Source organism: Hibiscus syriacus, unplaced genomic scaffold (genome assembly GCF_006381635.1).
Source record: "Hibiscus syriacus cultivar Baekdansim isolate YM2019G1 unplaced genomic scaffold, ASM638163v2 tig00111338_pilon, whole genome shotgun sequence".
Lineage (NCBI taxonomy): Eukaryota > Viridiplantae > Streptophyta > Magnoliopsida > Malvales > Malvaceae > Hibiscus > Hibiscus syriacus.
The window spans coordinates 3,176,711-3,192,049 of record NW_024063064.1 but is presented as its reverse complement, the minus strand read 5'-3'; the positions used below and the strand labels follow the sequence as shown (position 1 = coordinate 3,192,049).

At 33.0% G+C, this 15,339-nt stretch overlaps 1 pseudogene; it reads right to left on the bottom strand.

Moving 5' to 3' along the window:
• Positions 1-589: 589 nt before the first annotated feature.
• LOC120158987 lies at positions 590-15,339 on the bottom strand (annotated as a pseudogene).

The following is a 15,339-nucleotide window of genomic DNA, read 5'->3' as shown; positions in this document are numbered from 1 at the left end:
TATCAATATTAAATAGTTTTTTGGTGTTTTAAATTATCTGATTGAATTTTCATAAAATCTAACTTTCGACCATGGAATCAATTAATATTACGAATTTTACTTTATACTAAATATCCCATAATGGTTTTAAATACTAATTATTATTCTGGAAATAATTTCAAAGATCAAGTCGAGATTTAAAATAGTTTATGATTATAAACGTGTACTTGACTTTATGTTAAAGTAGAATTATCGGTATATATATATATTCAAATTGTGAAATCAAGACTTTTAGTGTATATTAATTGGCTATAGGTGACTTGATTAACATCATTTAAATAATTAGATAATTTAATTGATAAAATTAAAAGATCAATAGTCAGATAAAATTTATCCACAGTTAAGCAGCCATGGGTGTAATTTATACAATTATATAATTTTAACACTTTTTTAACCCTATATAATTCATTATATTTTATTAATAATTCCATTGTCAAATACTTAAATATTTATTCAAGGATTTTTTTATAGTGATTATAATGGAAAATTAAGATGTAATTATATCATGCTTCTGAAACATGCCTAGGTAATACTTAACCCGGACAAGTGTTTCTTAATAACCAAAAAGGATTATAACTAAACCATAGAATCAGATGGCATAGAAGTCACTCCACTACCTACTCGTTTGCCAGCATCAATTTTCACATAGATGCTTGCCTGTGACATATCTTCTCCTGACGACTGTAGAGCCTGGGTCAAAAAAGTCAATATCCTGTTGAAAACAAAAAGTAATCTTTAATAGCATTTATAAAACCTATCATGTAAGGGCATATCATAAATGATATCATTAAACAGATACCACAATTAACCAAAATCTGAGACATAAATCGTGAAAATGTTAACTCATCATGTCAGGCAAAACTGTAAGAAATACACAGCAGTTGCTCGCCCTTGAGAGTAAGCATTTGACAAGCCTACTGATTCATCTCTGATAGTCAAGTCCTCCTGGTCAAGCGCTGAATTGTTCGGAACAACACTCTCAGTCAGACAGTCTCTACTTTGCCATGACTGAAACTGGGGTTGATGTACCATGTCCTCAGAATCAGAAACAGACTCATAAAAAGCAATGCTACCTCTTCCATGAGTAGCAATTGTGTTAGATCATGTCTGCGTGTTAACCATAGAAGTAGCAGATACAGGGGGTGATCCAGTGCTTTAAAAACTAAAGCATCACCCAAGTCGGATTCAATTGAGTAATTCTGCATATTCGCAACCATTGACGGAATGAAACCATCATTCTCACAACCATATCCATTCTTCATAGTTTGAGAATGGTCAATAAAATTCTCTGCAAATCCACGATGATTTCTCTATTAAATAAAATAAAATAAAATCATTTTGCTTCCCCTTGAATTATGGAAAGTAATGTGAACAAAATTATTATTTCAAGAAGGCTCCAGTTGTAACTCATAAACATAGAAGTCCAAAGCAGAGAGAAATAATATCCACCCTATTGCCATATATTTTCTGTTGCCCAAAGCATAGGGCGCATTCATCTACTTTCTATTGAAAACTACTATTTAGCTATGCATGGCAACAATTATTTATAAAACAAATTCAAAATATGAACTAAAACTTCAACACTCATGCTTTAGTATTTTAAATATTCAATAGGTAAGACTCTCAACCAGTAAAATAACTAGATAAAAGAAGAAAACGTTCATAGAAAATAACGACATTGGCATGGACGTACAAATGCTCAAATATGAAGCACAAATAAGATTACACATGGAATCATTTTTGTTGGCTCCTGGCTCCACCCTTGGTATGATCCCCCATACATTTGCAACTTTTCCTGTAAAAACTGAATGTACTCTATGACCTACACATTAAGTAGGTTGTATTCAAAATCCATCAACGAACTAGAAATGATTACATTTATGCATGTACATACATATCTAATTGTATGCTTGTAGTATATTATAGAAAAAGCATCATTGAGTGGTGACCTCTGACAGAAAAGATGCCTTGTCTCTCTTTTGATCATTTTGAGGTATAATATCTCTCAAAGTCTGGAACCTGAAAACATAAAAGAATAAAAAATAAAAGAGTGCTTCAAATATATTCAAAGAATCGAAACTTAACGGTGCCACGAATATGACATGATCGAATTGAAAGAAGTTTTCAGAATCTATTTTCAGATACACCAAGCTACCCATAAGAAAACGGCTTATTGTGCAAGTTTAGTTGACAAAAGAATCACTAGAAGGCTTCAATTATGTTAAAATAATACAACATAAAGCCAATGGCATATTAGCAAACCATATGATATGAGCCAATACCACTCAACACAACTGTTTGATATGTCGTGACATTAACTGATGTAAGGCTATCCAAGCTTCTTCAATGATCGAGAAGATGGCAACCTTGTTGTTTCCCGATCTAGGAGAGACACTAAATGCCACACTTGAATTACAAGTAATCTGAACAAATTATAGAAAGAAATGATTAAATGGAATAAGAAACAATTGAAAGAAATGAATTGATAAAGAAATAAAGGAATAGAGATGTTATCAAATTATGCTGCGAAAGTGATGTAAAAATATCCTTCAAATGGACGATGATTCTGCCTTCAATGATGATAATGGACGTTTTCCTTGATGATGAATGAAGGATGTTTCTATGGTGATGAAATGGTGATGATGTAGGCGTGAAAGTGATGGAAGATGGAAATGATGAAGATAGTATCTTAAATAAGTTAAAGAAGAAGAAAAACTATAGAAAGCTTAACATCGTTCTTTATAAACTTAAGTAAGGGATGATAGGATAGGACTTGAGCCCTCTAGTTATGGAAACTAGGAACTCAAAGTATCAAATGAAAGGATTGACGCCACAAACTTAGAAAAGTTTGCTTAATTGATAAAGTTCTTAAAGAACTTGCAAGAGAGAATTCTCACAAAGAGTTTTTATATTCAAAAGAGTTGCTTGCAAATGAAATGCAATAGCCTATTTATAGTTTTCAAAGAGTTTAGACCGAATAGACACATGATGGTTCATCTAAGGTTGAAACCCCTTTGAAAATACATGATTTTTAATGAAAATACATGATTTTAATGAAGAAACATGCTCTTGGCCGAATGGTAAGGCGTTGGCTCGGCCCTAAGGATGTTTTGAATGCATTTGGAAGTTATTTGGCGCCAAAATGAAGAGGAAGGAGTCTTTGGCCGAATATGAAACATCCTTTGTTGTTTTTGCGCCTATGATGTCACATGGAGTGCACATGCTTGAATGATGCACATGGCATCCTACTTGAATGCACATTGGTCTTTTGACAATGCTTTGGTGAGGTTGTAACCATAGGATGATGTCTTGAAGTCCTTGGACAACCTAGAGATGAACTAGCTTCAAGGTAAACTAGATGAGTGTCTTGGTAGCTAACTAGGTGAGCTATAGCTTGATGAACTCAAGCTAGTTAGCTTTGGTCTTCTCAACTCCTCAGCTCCTCAGCTACTCTCCCAACTACTTCTTCCTACCTTTAGTCCAATTTTCAGTAATTTGGTCCAAAGCTCTCCTCCAGCTAAGTTCAGCTACATGCTAGCTCCTACATCTAAGTTGAAACTCCTTAAGTGATGAAATGAGCTGCCATAACGTTCATGATCTAGTGTGAGCTGCTATGCTTGTCCTTTTAGCTAACCAAACCATAATATGTCTTATTTTATGTTTCACCTATAGGAATCAACAAACAAACAAAGTAAGCAATGTGTGAGCTCATTTAAGGTAAAATGCATGATGTCATGAAGTGTTTGAGTGATATGAGCTATGAATGATCGTCTAGAAGCTAAGATAAAATGTATATAAGCTAGATAGAAGGCATAGGACGTTCATGACCTTTAAGAAAACATATATGAGCTAGAAAATATATGCATGAATGAAAATGAGCTAAAGAAACATGGTTTTAAAGTTAGTAAGCTAAAGTAAACATAACGTGAGCTAGAATAACATGACATGAGTTAATGAATGAATGAATACATGCTGCCATGATATGTAAATGATATGCAAAACATAATAAATGAATCTAAAACATATGTAAACATAATATAAAGCTAAGTAAAGATGTGGAAACATATGTTATGCATGAAAATCATATAGTATGCAAGTGAATGATAACATATGATTATTCAAGCATAATTTAAGGAGAAAAAGCATGCTTATAACATTAAGTGATGCATATAGAAGATGATAAAGGATAAAGTAAGGAATAACTCCCTTAGAACCAGCTTTGAATAACATCCATGGTGCGATTAAGTCATGGAGAAAATTGGAGCTAGTTTGGATCTTATTATCCTCCCATTCTTTTAGGTAATTTGTCCTCAAATCGATGTAGTTTCTCATTGAAGACCTTCTTGATGTTTGAAGGATTAAACCCTTATACGTTCCTCTAATAGATGATTCACACAAAATGTTCAACCTCGTGGCTTTAAATCTGGTAACGTCACGTCATTTGATGGGAGGACACAATGTTTGGGAACCATCACATGTCCTTTGAATGGAAGAGACATCCATTCGTGAACCAACTTGATCCTTTTTCTCTATTCTTTGAATCATCACAATGCTGGGAAAAGACCTCTATCTCTTATAATTCTCCTTTTAATTCATCATGCTTGTTGGTGAAAAGGTTTGTGTCTTGGTTGGAGTCATCACGTCGCTTGGTGAAGATAATTGTTCTTTGAATGAATTCTTGGTGTTGATTTAAATGATCATGTCCTTTCACCTTCGTGCCTCTCCAAATGATTTCCTTTAAGGTTGGTAGGATTTCATCATAAGGATGAAACAAGTTGTTCTAAAACAATTCAAAGTTAGTAAATGAAAAACTATTAACAATATGAATGGAAATAGAAAACCATGGAGGATGTTTAATAGGTGTTGGTTGTTGGATAATGGAAGACTCCATTGGTTGCTAAATTCTCTTCAATAGTTGTAATGTACTTAGAGCCTCAATGGTCACAACTCGTGGCACTTCAAGTGACACATCTTTTTTAATTTCAAATGGCATAACTGTTGGAACGTCAAAGGACGTGTCTTTACCAAAGGTCACACCTATTTGTTCTTCAAAAAACATGTTTCTTGAATCATCTCCTTGAAAAGACATGTCTCTTGAATTATCCTATAAATTAAAACAAAGAATAGGAGAAAGAGTAATATTAGATAAAATTTGTTCTTCACTCTCCTCTTTATTTCCAAATTCATTCCTTTCATTTTCAATTCCAACGTTTTCTACATCCACTCTCTTTTGTTCAACTTCAAAAAGCTTTTGTTCATTTAAATTTTCCTCCAAACGTTCTCCTTCAATTGCATTTTCTTTAAGTTGCTCTTTCATTTCTTCAATGCTCCTTTTCAAATGAGTTTGATCTTCATTCATTCAGTTAGGAGATAATGGAGTCAATGTGACTTTTCTTTCATTGTGGATGAATGAGTATTGATTTGTGAATCCATCATGGATAGCCCGTTTGTAAAATTTCCATGGCCTCCCAAAATTAAATGACTCGTACTCATAGGCACCACATCACATAGAATCTCGTCTTTGTACCTTCCGATTAAGAATGACACAAGTACTTGTTCAGTGACCTTCAAATCTTCCTCGTCGTTCAACCATTGCAATTCATATGGGATGGAATGTTTAATCGTTGAAAGCCCCAATTTGTTCACCATGTATGTGCTTGCAATATTTGTACAACTTCCTCCGTCAATAACTACAAGACACTTTACCATTTACATGGCAACGAGTGTGAAATGTGTTTGTTCTTTGTTGTTCATCCTCCAATGTTTGGAAAGATGGAAGATCACAAGACATTGTTAGTATAAAATAAAAAAAATTAAAACCTTACCAGTGCGCTCATAAAGCCTCACTTGGTCACTCTAAAGAAAATTCAGATTTCACTCCACTCACGCTCGTGTTTGCACTCAGTGATATGTTTCTCACTTGGTCACTCTAAAGAAAATTCAGATTTCACTCCACTCACGCTCGTGTTTGCACTCAGTGATATGTTTCTTGGCTTTTTCTAAACCCCTTTTATTCTCACCCTCTATGTTGCCTTTTTCCTCTCAATTCTCTCTTGTTGGGTCCTTTATAGAACTAACTCAAGATTGAACAATTTTTCTTTATTTGTTACGTCGGTTAAAGGAAATGGTTAATATAGAAATAGATATGGTAAAGGTAAGATATAATAGGTAAGAAAAGAAAAGGTAATTAATAGGTAATAATGAAAGAAAAAGATGATGTTTGAAGTAAGGAGAAAGATGAAGATAACATATAACCCAAGTTGCAACATTTACTATCTTTCTTCACAAGAAACAACAATGATACCTCCTTCAAGTTTGATGTTGGCAGTTTGTAATGTGTTTCCTTTTGAATGTGAATTTTAACTTTTTCTTTAAATTTTCTTTGCTAGAACTTTGATTTGAATTCCTTCTTCTTTTACTTTTCTTTTTGTACTCCTTATTTGATGTAGGAGTTCTATCTTTTTGTTTTTAAACTTTTCTTCTTTCTTTTTATTTTATTGTAGTACTTTGAATGTCAATCCAACTAAGCTCTGAATACCATTTGATGTAAGGCTATCCAAGCTTCTTTAATGATAAAGAAAATGACAGCCTTTTTATTTCCCGATCTAGGAGAGACACCAAATGTTACACTTGAATTATAAGTAATCTGCACAAATTATAAAAAGAAATGATTAAATGGAATAAGAAACAATTGAAAGAAATGAATTGATAAAGAAATAAAGGAATATAGATGTTATCAAAGTATGCTGCAGAAGTGATGTAGAAATATCTTTCAAATGGAAGATGATTCAGCCTTTAATGATGATAATGGATGTTTTCCTTGATGATGAATGAAGGATGTTTCTATGGTGATAAAATGGTGATGGTACAGGCGTGAAAGTGATGGAAGATGGAAATGATGAAGATAATATCTTAAATAAGTTAAAGAAAAAGAAAAACTATAGAAAGCTTAACCCCGTTCTTTATAAACTTAAGTAAGGGATGGTAGGATAGGACTTGGACCCTCTAGTTATGGAAACTAGGAACTCAAAAGTATCAAATGAAAGGAATGATGCCAAAAACTTAGAAAAGGTTTCTTAATTGATAAAGTTCTTAAAGAACTTGCAAGATAGAATTCTCACAAAGAGTTTTTATATTTAAAAGGGTTGCTTACAAATGAAATGCAATAGCCTATTTATAGTTTTCAAAGGGTTTAGGCCGAATAGACACATGATGGTTCGGCTAAGGTTGAAACCCCTTTGAAAATACATGATTTTTAATGATAATACATGATTTTAATGAAGATACATGCTCTTGGCCGAATGGTAAGGTGTTCGTTCAGCCCTAAGGATGTTTTGAATGTATTTGGAAGTTATTTGGTGGCAAAATGAAGAGGAATGAGTCTTTGGCCAAATAGGAACCATCCCTTGGTGTTTTTGCACCTATATGATGTCACATGGAGTGCACATGCTTGAATGATGCACATGGCAGCTTACTTGAATGCACATGGGTCTTCTTATAATGATTTGATGAGGTTGCAACCATAGGATAATTTCTTGAAGTCCTTGGGCAGACTAGAGATGAACTAGCTTCAAGGTAAGCTAGGTGAGTGTCTTGGTAGCTAACTAGGTGAGCTATAGCATGATGAACTCAAGCTAGTTAGCTTTGGTCTTCTTAGCTCCTCAGCTACTCTCCCAGTTACTTCCATCTACCTTTAGTCCACTTTTCAGTAATTTGGTCCAAACCTCTCCTCCAGCTAAGTTCAGCTACATGCTAGCTCCTCCGGCTAAGTTGAAGCTCCTTAAGTGATGAAATGAGCTGCCATAACGTTCATGAGCTAGAGTGAGTTGCTATGCTTGTCCTTTTAACTAACCAGGTTACCATAATATGCCTTGATTTGTGTTTCACCTATAAGAATCAACAAACAAACAAAGTAAGCAATGTGTGAGCTCATTTAAGGTAAAATGCATGCTGTCGTGAAGTGTTTGAGTGATATGAGCTATGAATGATCATCTAGAAGCTAAGATAACATGTATGTAAGCTAGATAGAAGGCATAGGACATTCATGACCTTTAAGAAAACATATATGAGCTATAAAATATATGTGTGAATGCAAATGAGCTAAAGAAACATGGTTTTAAAGTTAGTGAGCTAAAGTAAACATAACGTGAGCTAGAATAACATGACATGAGTTAATGAATGAATGAATACATGCTGCCATGATATGTAAATGATATGCAAAACATAATAAATGAATCTAAAACATATGTAAACATAATATAAAGCTAAGTAAAGATGTGAAAACATATGTTATGCATGAAAATCATATAGTATGCAAGTGAATGATAACATATGATTATTCAAGCATAATTTAAGGAGAAAAAGCATGCTTATAACATTAAGTGATGCATATAGAAGATGAAAAAGGATAAAGTAAGGAAGAACTCCGTTAGAACCAGCTTTGAATAACATCCATGGTGTGATTAAGTCATGGAGAAAATTGGAGCTAGTTTGGATCGTATCATCCTCCCCTTCTTTTAGGCTATTAGTCCTCAAATCGAAGTAGTTTCTCATTAAAGACCTTCTTGATGTTTGAAGGATTGAACCCTTATACTTTCATCCAATAGATGATTCACACAAAATGTTCAACCTCTTGGGTTTAAATCTAGTAACTTCACGTCCTTTGATAGGAGCACACAATGTTTGGGAACCATCACATGTCCTTGAATGAAAGAGACATATCCCTTCGTGAACTAACTTGATTATTTTTCTTTATTCTTTGAATCATCACAATGCTTGGAAAAGACCTCTACCTCTTCAATTTCTCCTTTTAATTCACAATGCTTGTTGGTGAAAAGGTTTGTCTCTTGGTTGAGTCATCACTCCCCTTGTGAAGATAATGTTATTTGAATGACTCATTGGTGCTGATTTAAATGATCATGTCCTTTCACCTTTGTGACTCTCCAAATGATTCCTTTAAGGTTGGTAGGATTTCACTACAAGGATGAACAAGTTATGCAAAACAATTCAAAGTTAGTAAATGAAAAACTATTAACAATATGAATAGAAATAACAAACCATGGAGGATGTTTAATGGATGTTGGTTGCTTGATGATGGAAAACCCATTAGTTATTGAATTCTCTTCAATAGTTGTAATGTACTTAGAGCCTCAATGGTCACAACTCGTGGCACTTCAAGTGACACATCTTTTTGAATTTCAAATGGAATAACTGTTGGAACGTCAAAAGACATGTCTTTACCAAAGGTCACACCTATTGGTTCTTCAAAAGACATGTTTCTTGAATCATCTCCTTGAAAAGACATGTCTCTTGAATTATCCTACAAAACAAAAGAAAGAATAGGAGAAAGAGTAATATTAGATAAAATTTCTTCTTCACTCTCATCTTTATTTCCAAATTCATTCCTCTCATTTTCAATTCCAACGTTTTCTACATCTACTCTCTTTTGTTCAACCTGAAAATGCTTTTGTTCATTTGAATTTTCCTCCAAACGTTCTCCTTTAATTGCATTGTCTTTAAGTTGCTCTTTCATTACTTCAATGCTCCTTTCAAATGAGTTTGATGTTTATTCACTCGGCTAGGAGATAATGGAGTCAATGTGACTTTTCTTTCATTATGGATGAATGAGTACTGATTTGTGAATCCATTATGGACAACCCATTTGTAAAATTGTCATGGCCTCCCCAAAAGTAAATGACTCGTACTCATAGGCACCACATCACATAGAATCTCGTCTTTGTACCTTCCGCTTGAGAATAGCACAAGTACTTGTTCAGTGACCTTCAACTCTTCCTCGTCGTTCAACTATTGCAATTCATATGGGCTGGAATGTTTAATCGTTGAAAGCCCCAATTTGTTCACCATGTATGTGCTTGCAATGTTTGTACAACTTCGTCCATCAATAGCTACAAGACACACTTTACCATTTACATGGCAACAAGTGTGAAATGTGTTTGTTCTTTGCTGTTCATCCTTTAATGTTTGGAAAGATGGAAGATCACAAGACATTGTTAGTATAAAATATAAAATTTAAAACCTTACCAGCGCGCTCACAAAACCTCACTTGGTCACTCCAAAGAAATTTATTCAAATATTAAAAAATAAATATAAAAAATACTAAAAATAAAAATTAAATTACTTAAAAATTGAGTATACATATTAACAATACTAAAACTATTATATTTTTAAAAAATTGAATATATATATATAATATGTTATAAAATAATTACTTATAAATTATTAAAAAAATTAAAAATTTAAAATGATATATTATACACAATATATACATGTTAATGTAACATATAGTCATATCATCAACACTTATACAAAGCATTCTTTCTGAATTAATTGAGTATTCCAAAATTTAAATTAGTCGATACTTATAATTTTTGAATTAGTCAAAACTTATTACGTTTTCTAATCAACTTTTTGTAAGTCTCGACTAATTTAAAAGATAATTATATAATAAGTTTCGACATAAAATATAATTAGAAAACATAGTAATTTTGATTAATCCAAAATTTGTAAATCTTAACTAATTTAAATTTTGTAAGTCTCGATTAATCCAGTAAGGATACTTTGTATAAGTGTTGATGATGTGTCTGTATATTACATGTATATATTATGTATAATATCTTTTTAAAAATATTTTTCAATTTTTTAATAATTTATAAGTTATCATTTTATAACGATATATATTCAAAAAAATATTTTTATAATAGTCTTAGTATTTTTAATATGTATATTTAATTTTTTAGTAATTTAATTTTTATTTTTAGTATTTTTATATTTAAATTTTTTAAATATTTGAATTGTAACACACTAATCCAAGCCGAGCCGAAGATCGAAGGATTAAAACATCATACGTGACCAACAAAGTGGTTAACCCAAAAATTTTCTTTTAAAACAACATTTCATTCGTCAATAAAAATATCCTTAGTTCAAAACATAAATAAAATCATAAGTATCCAAGTTTACAAAACGTGGAGCCCCAAATAAATCCTAAATTAACATTACAGTATTTGAATAAAAAATAGACTTACGACTTAATACATGAAGGTCTATGGATAGTACATGTCCTATAAAATAAACTCAAGACGTATTCTACTGCTTTGAACAATCTAAAATGCAAGCTATGCGATAAACTCCTTGAGATCCCCAAAAGAACCTATACTCAAAAACAAATTTCGAATGTTGAGCTCACAAGCTCGGTGTCATACTAATAATTGTACTACATACTACATGTGTTTATTATATGGTCATGCTAGCAAGTAAAGATATAAGCATACAAGTATGCTAAACACACTTATTGAGGTAGGCATCATGGTGTGGTCATAGGGTTTGTTGCATCTCGAAACACACACACACTCCATCCTACCTAAGGTGAGATCCATAATTTCTGCATTGAAAATGTACACCCAGTCAACCTACTCCTCGTGAGTACTTGGGGCATCTGCGCTCGACCAGCAACTAAAGTGCATTAGCACTAGCTAAGATATATCATGATACTCTAAAAAAACAAGACAATCATCGTAATGCTAGAGTAACTCGGATGTTATTGTTGTTTACCAAGGGTCACACAATGGCTAGTTTTATAAACATCTTATATCATATTGTTCATGGTTTTTATAGTATTCATTAGTTGTTCTCACTTGTAAGTTTATTTAAGGAGTTATGGTGATTCTAGACCCCTTTTCAAACCCTTGGATCAAAGTTGGATATCTTGCCTAATTTAGGATGATGGTACCAATATTAAGACCTTTAGTAGCGATATTGACCCTTTATTATCGGTACCCACCCTTGGTACTGATACCAAAACTGCTTACTAGAATCTGAGAAAGCTTGGTAGTATCGATAGTTCTCTACTAGGACATCGATACCGAAATTGAACTCGATGTTTGATGTAAATAATTCAGTATCAATACCCTTAATTAAGGTATTGATACTTCTACTTTGAGTGGTATATATACTTCCCAAGTACCGATACCAAAATTGGCTATTAGAATTTACAATTTATCAGTGGTATCGATACCCCACGCTTGGGTATACTCTATGAACAATATCGATATTATATGAAAAAAGTATTTGTAAACCCTTTGTTTTACTATATGAAGAATTTTATCGGTATTGTTCATCTAGTACCAATACTCAAGCCTAGAAATATTATGTTTTCTCATGAAAATGATATCTCATTTTACCCATTTACCTATCTAAGACCCTTAAATGTCTTTTAAGTCTTATGTAAGCTGATAGGGGTCATAATAAGTCATTTTTCATTTTGTATAACATTAATGTCGTAATCTATCATGAATCCACTCACATGCTTAATTAACCCATACAAGCTAATTTAGGACACATAATGACATACAAGTGGAATAGGTGAATTAAAAATATGTTACCTTAGTTCTAAGCTGCTGGAAACAATCTTAACTTAGCCAAATACAAACAATCATCTATTCGCTCCTCGCGGAAGGGAAAAGCCTTGCTTCCCCTTTTCGGGTAAATTGATTTCAGTATGAAACTCCCCCTTTCTCTGGTGAAATGTATGACCTCCAACTGAATCTACCCCAAAAGAGTGTAAGCTAGGGATTAAAAACCTAGTTGATCACTTAGAAAATCAAGCATAAAATATTATTCTATTTTGATTCCCAACATGCAGAAGTAAAAAACCAATTAACATAGAAACTAGAGTGAGTTGGATGGAACCTGATGATTAGGCCTGTAAACAAACCGAACGCACACGAACGGATGTATGTTCATGTTCGTTCATTTAATAAATAAACGAACACAAACGAACACGAATATAAACGAACAAATTTTTTTTGTTCATGTTCGTTCATTTAAATGATAAACGAACGTAAACGAACATAATAAATGAACATAAACGAACACAATAAATGAATATAAACGAACAACACAAACACATAAAAAACAAACTTATTCGAACACAACAAATGAATGTAAAAAAAAGTAAACAACAAAAATAACAACTTAAAATTCTTTAATATAACCTGCAACTTTAGAGTTAATTTGTTCGAATACGAAAAAAAACATACATAAACCATAAATAAGCTATATGAACATAATAAAGTCTTAAAGTTAATTTGTTCAACAAAACAATCTTCTTGAAATCCAAACAACTTCAATAATCTTCGTAACATATCCAACTTGCCCTTTGTTCGAACATAAATGAACATAAATGAATGAACATAAATGAACATATAATCGAACGTTCACGAACGTAAATGAACAAATGAGCCCTTTGTTCGTGTTCATTAATTTAATTAAACGAACACAAAATCTTGTTCATGTTCATTCATTTAATAAATAAACGAACATAAACGAACTTCCCGCCGCACTGTTCATGAATGGTTCACTGAACGTTCAGTTCATTTACAGACCTATTGATGATCTTCGAGGCTGAAAAGAGCAAGAGTGGAAGCTGGCGTGGGAATAATAGGAGCTCTAGCTCGCTGAATAAGTCACGGTCTTGAAGTTTTCACCAACTTTTTTCACTATATAAAACTCAAGGAAATGAGTAACTAGGAAGCTAAAAAGGTTTCCCTAAAGCTTTAAACCATAAAAAAAATGAGTTGGTTTGGCAAGGATTCCTAAACCCCTGCTAAACCCCCACCTATGGCCACCATGGTCAAAACTTTATATTAAAGGCTTGGATGAAAGTTCTAAATAGAGAGATTTTAATTCATGCCTTCCTTAATTCGTACAAAGTTCTCATATTTGATAGTTCTAAGTTGAGAAAAAGATGAGGGAAATAAAGAGAGGAGAAATAGACAAAAGAGTGAAAAAAATGATATGCCTAACCGTGACCTTATTTTTAATTAATGGATTTAGCATTTCAAATTATAAATGGTATAATTACTCCCTTGATCCCTCAAGCTTTGGTCTTAACTTAAAAATACTCTTTTCGTCTCTAATTGGGCTCAAACCAAGCTCAATCTAACTCAAACTTGGACGAAGGCTTTGTACAAGGCTAATGGGTTGATCCAAAACTCTATCGGGTTGGCCTGAAACTATTAACCCGAGATTTGAGGTGTTATAATTGTAGATACTTATTTTCGTCTAGGGTTTTTGTTTGAACTTTTACACACACATATATACGTTTATATATTATTATTATTTATTATTATTATTATTATTATTATTTCTTTTGAGCCATTTTGAAATCCTTCCAATCACCAGAATGAACAAGGTGGAAAATTTTTATGACCCAATCGTTTTATGGTAAGGTTGATGAGGTAAGGAGATACGGGATCACTTTGTCGAATTCTTTTCGCTAGGTGAGACGTGTTACTCAATTTACCATTCCATTAAATTTACGTGGAAGAAGTCGTGATGTATTCCATGATAATACTGATAATCTAAGGGGAAGAGCCCCGCTTCCACAAGAGTGTCTTCAATAAAGGACCAATGGAGATGATCAAAAGCTTTTTAAGGGTCAACTTTGATGGCCACCAAACCTGAGATTTTCTAATGGTAAGCTTTTTATATTGCATGATGTGAATGATTTTCTAATTGATGATGACATTTTCAGAGATGATATCCCTTTAAGAAAACTTGTTTGGTTTGGAATGATGAGGGTGAGAATGATATGTTGAAGGTGGAAAACAATGACTTTAGTAATAAGCTTGTATAAGACAGAACAAAGGTTGATGGGTCAGAAATCAACAAAGAGTTTCAGGGTGTTCACCTTGGGAATGAGAAACAAAGTAGTACGATTCAAAAAATGGTTAATAGAACGGTTATGAAAAGCATCTTTAACAATGGAGTAGTGTTAGATGAATGATTGAGCTGGTCACGTTGCATGTGCATGGATGAAGAAGGTTCAAAAAGGTTCCAGTTAGATTTGTGTGAAAATGGTGTGTTGTGCTGTAGAGGATTACAACCTCAGGTTGTTAGGGAAGGTTATTAGGAATAGCTTAAGTTATTAGGAGCAGTTATATTTGTAATTTTGTTAATAATGTTGCTTGAAGGTTCAGCAACTTAAGCTATATAAGCAATGTAAACCATATCAAGCTGATTATCAATGAGAATGCATTAGTTTCTTGAGTCATTTCTTTACAAGTTCTTAATATGGTATCTTTCTCTAAGGGTCCTGGGGTCTTCGTTTTCGTTGCTGCTTAGTTTCTCTCTTCTTCTTCAGCATCATGTTTACCAATTCAACTACAGTTTATGACATACCATTTGAACTTGTGTTCACTGACCTTTGGGGGCCTTGACCTGAGCCTTCAGCTGGATTTCGCTACTACATCTCCTTTTTAGATGAATGTACGAGGCACACAT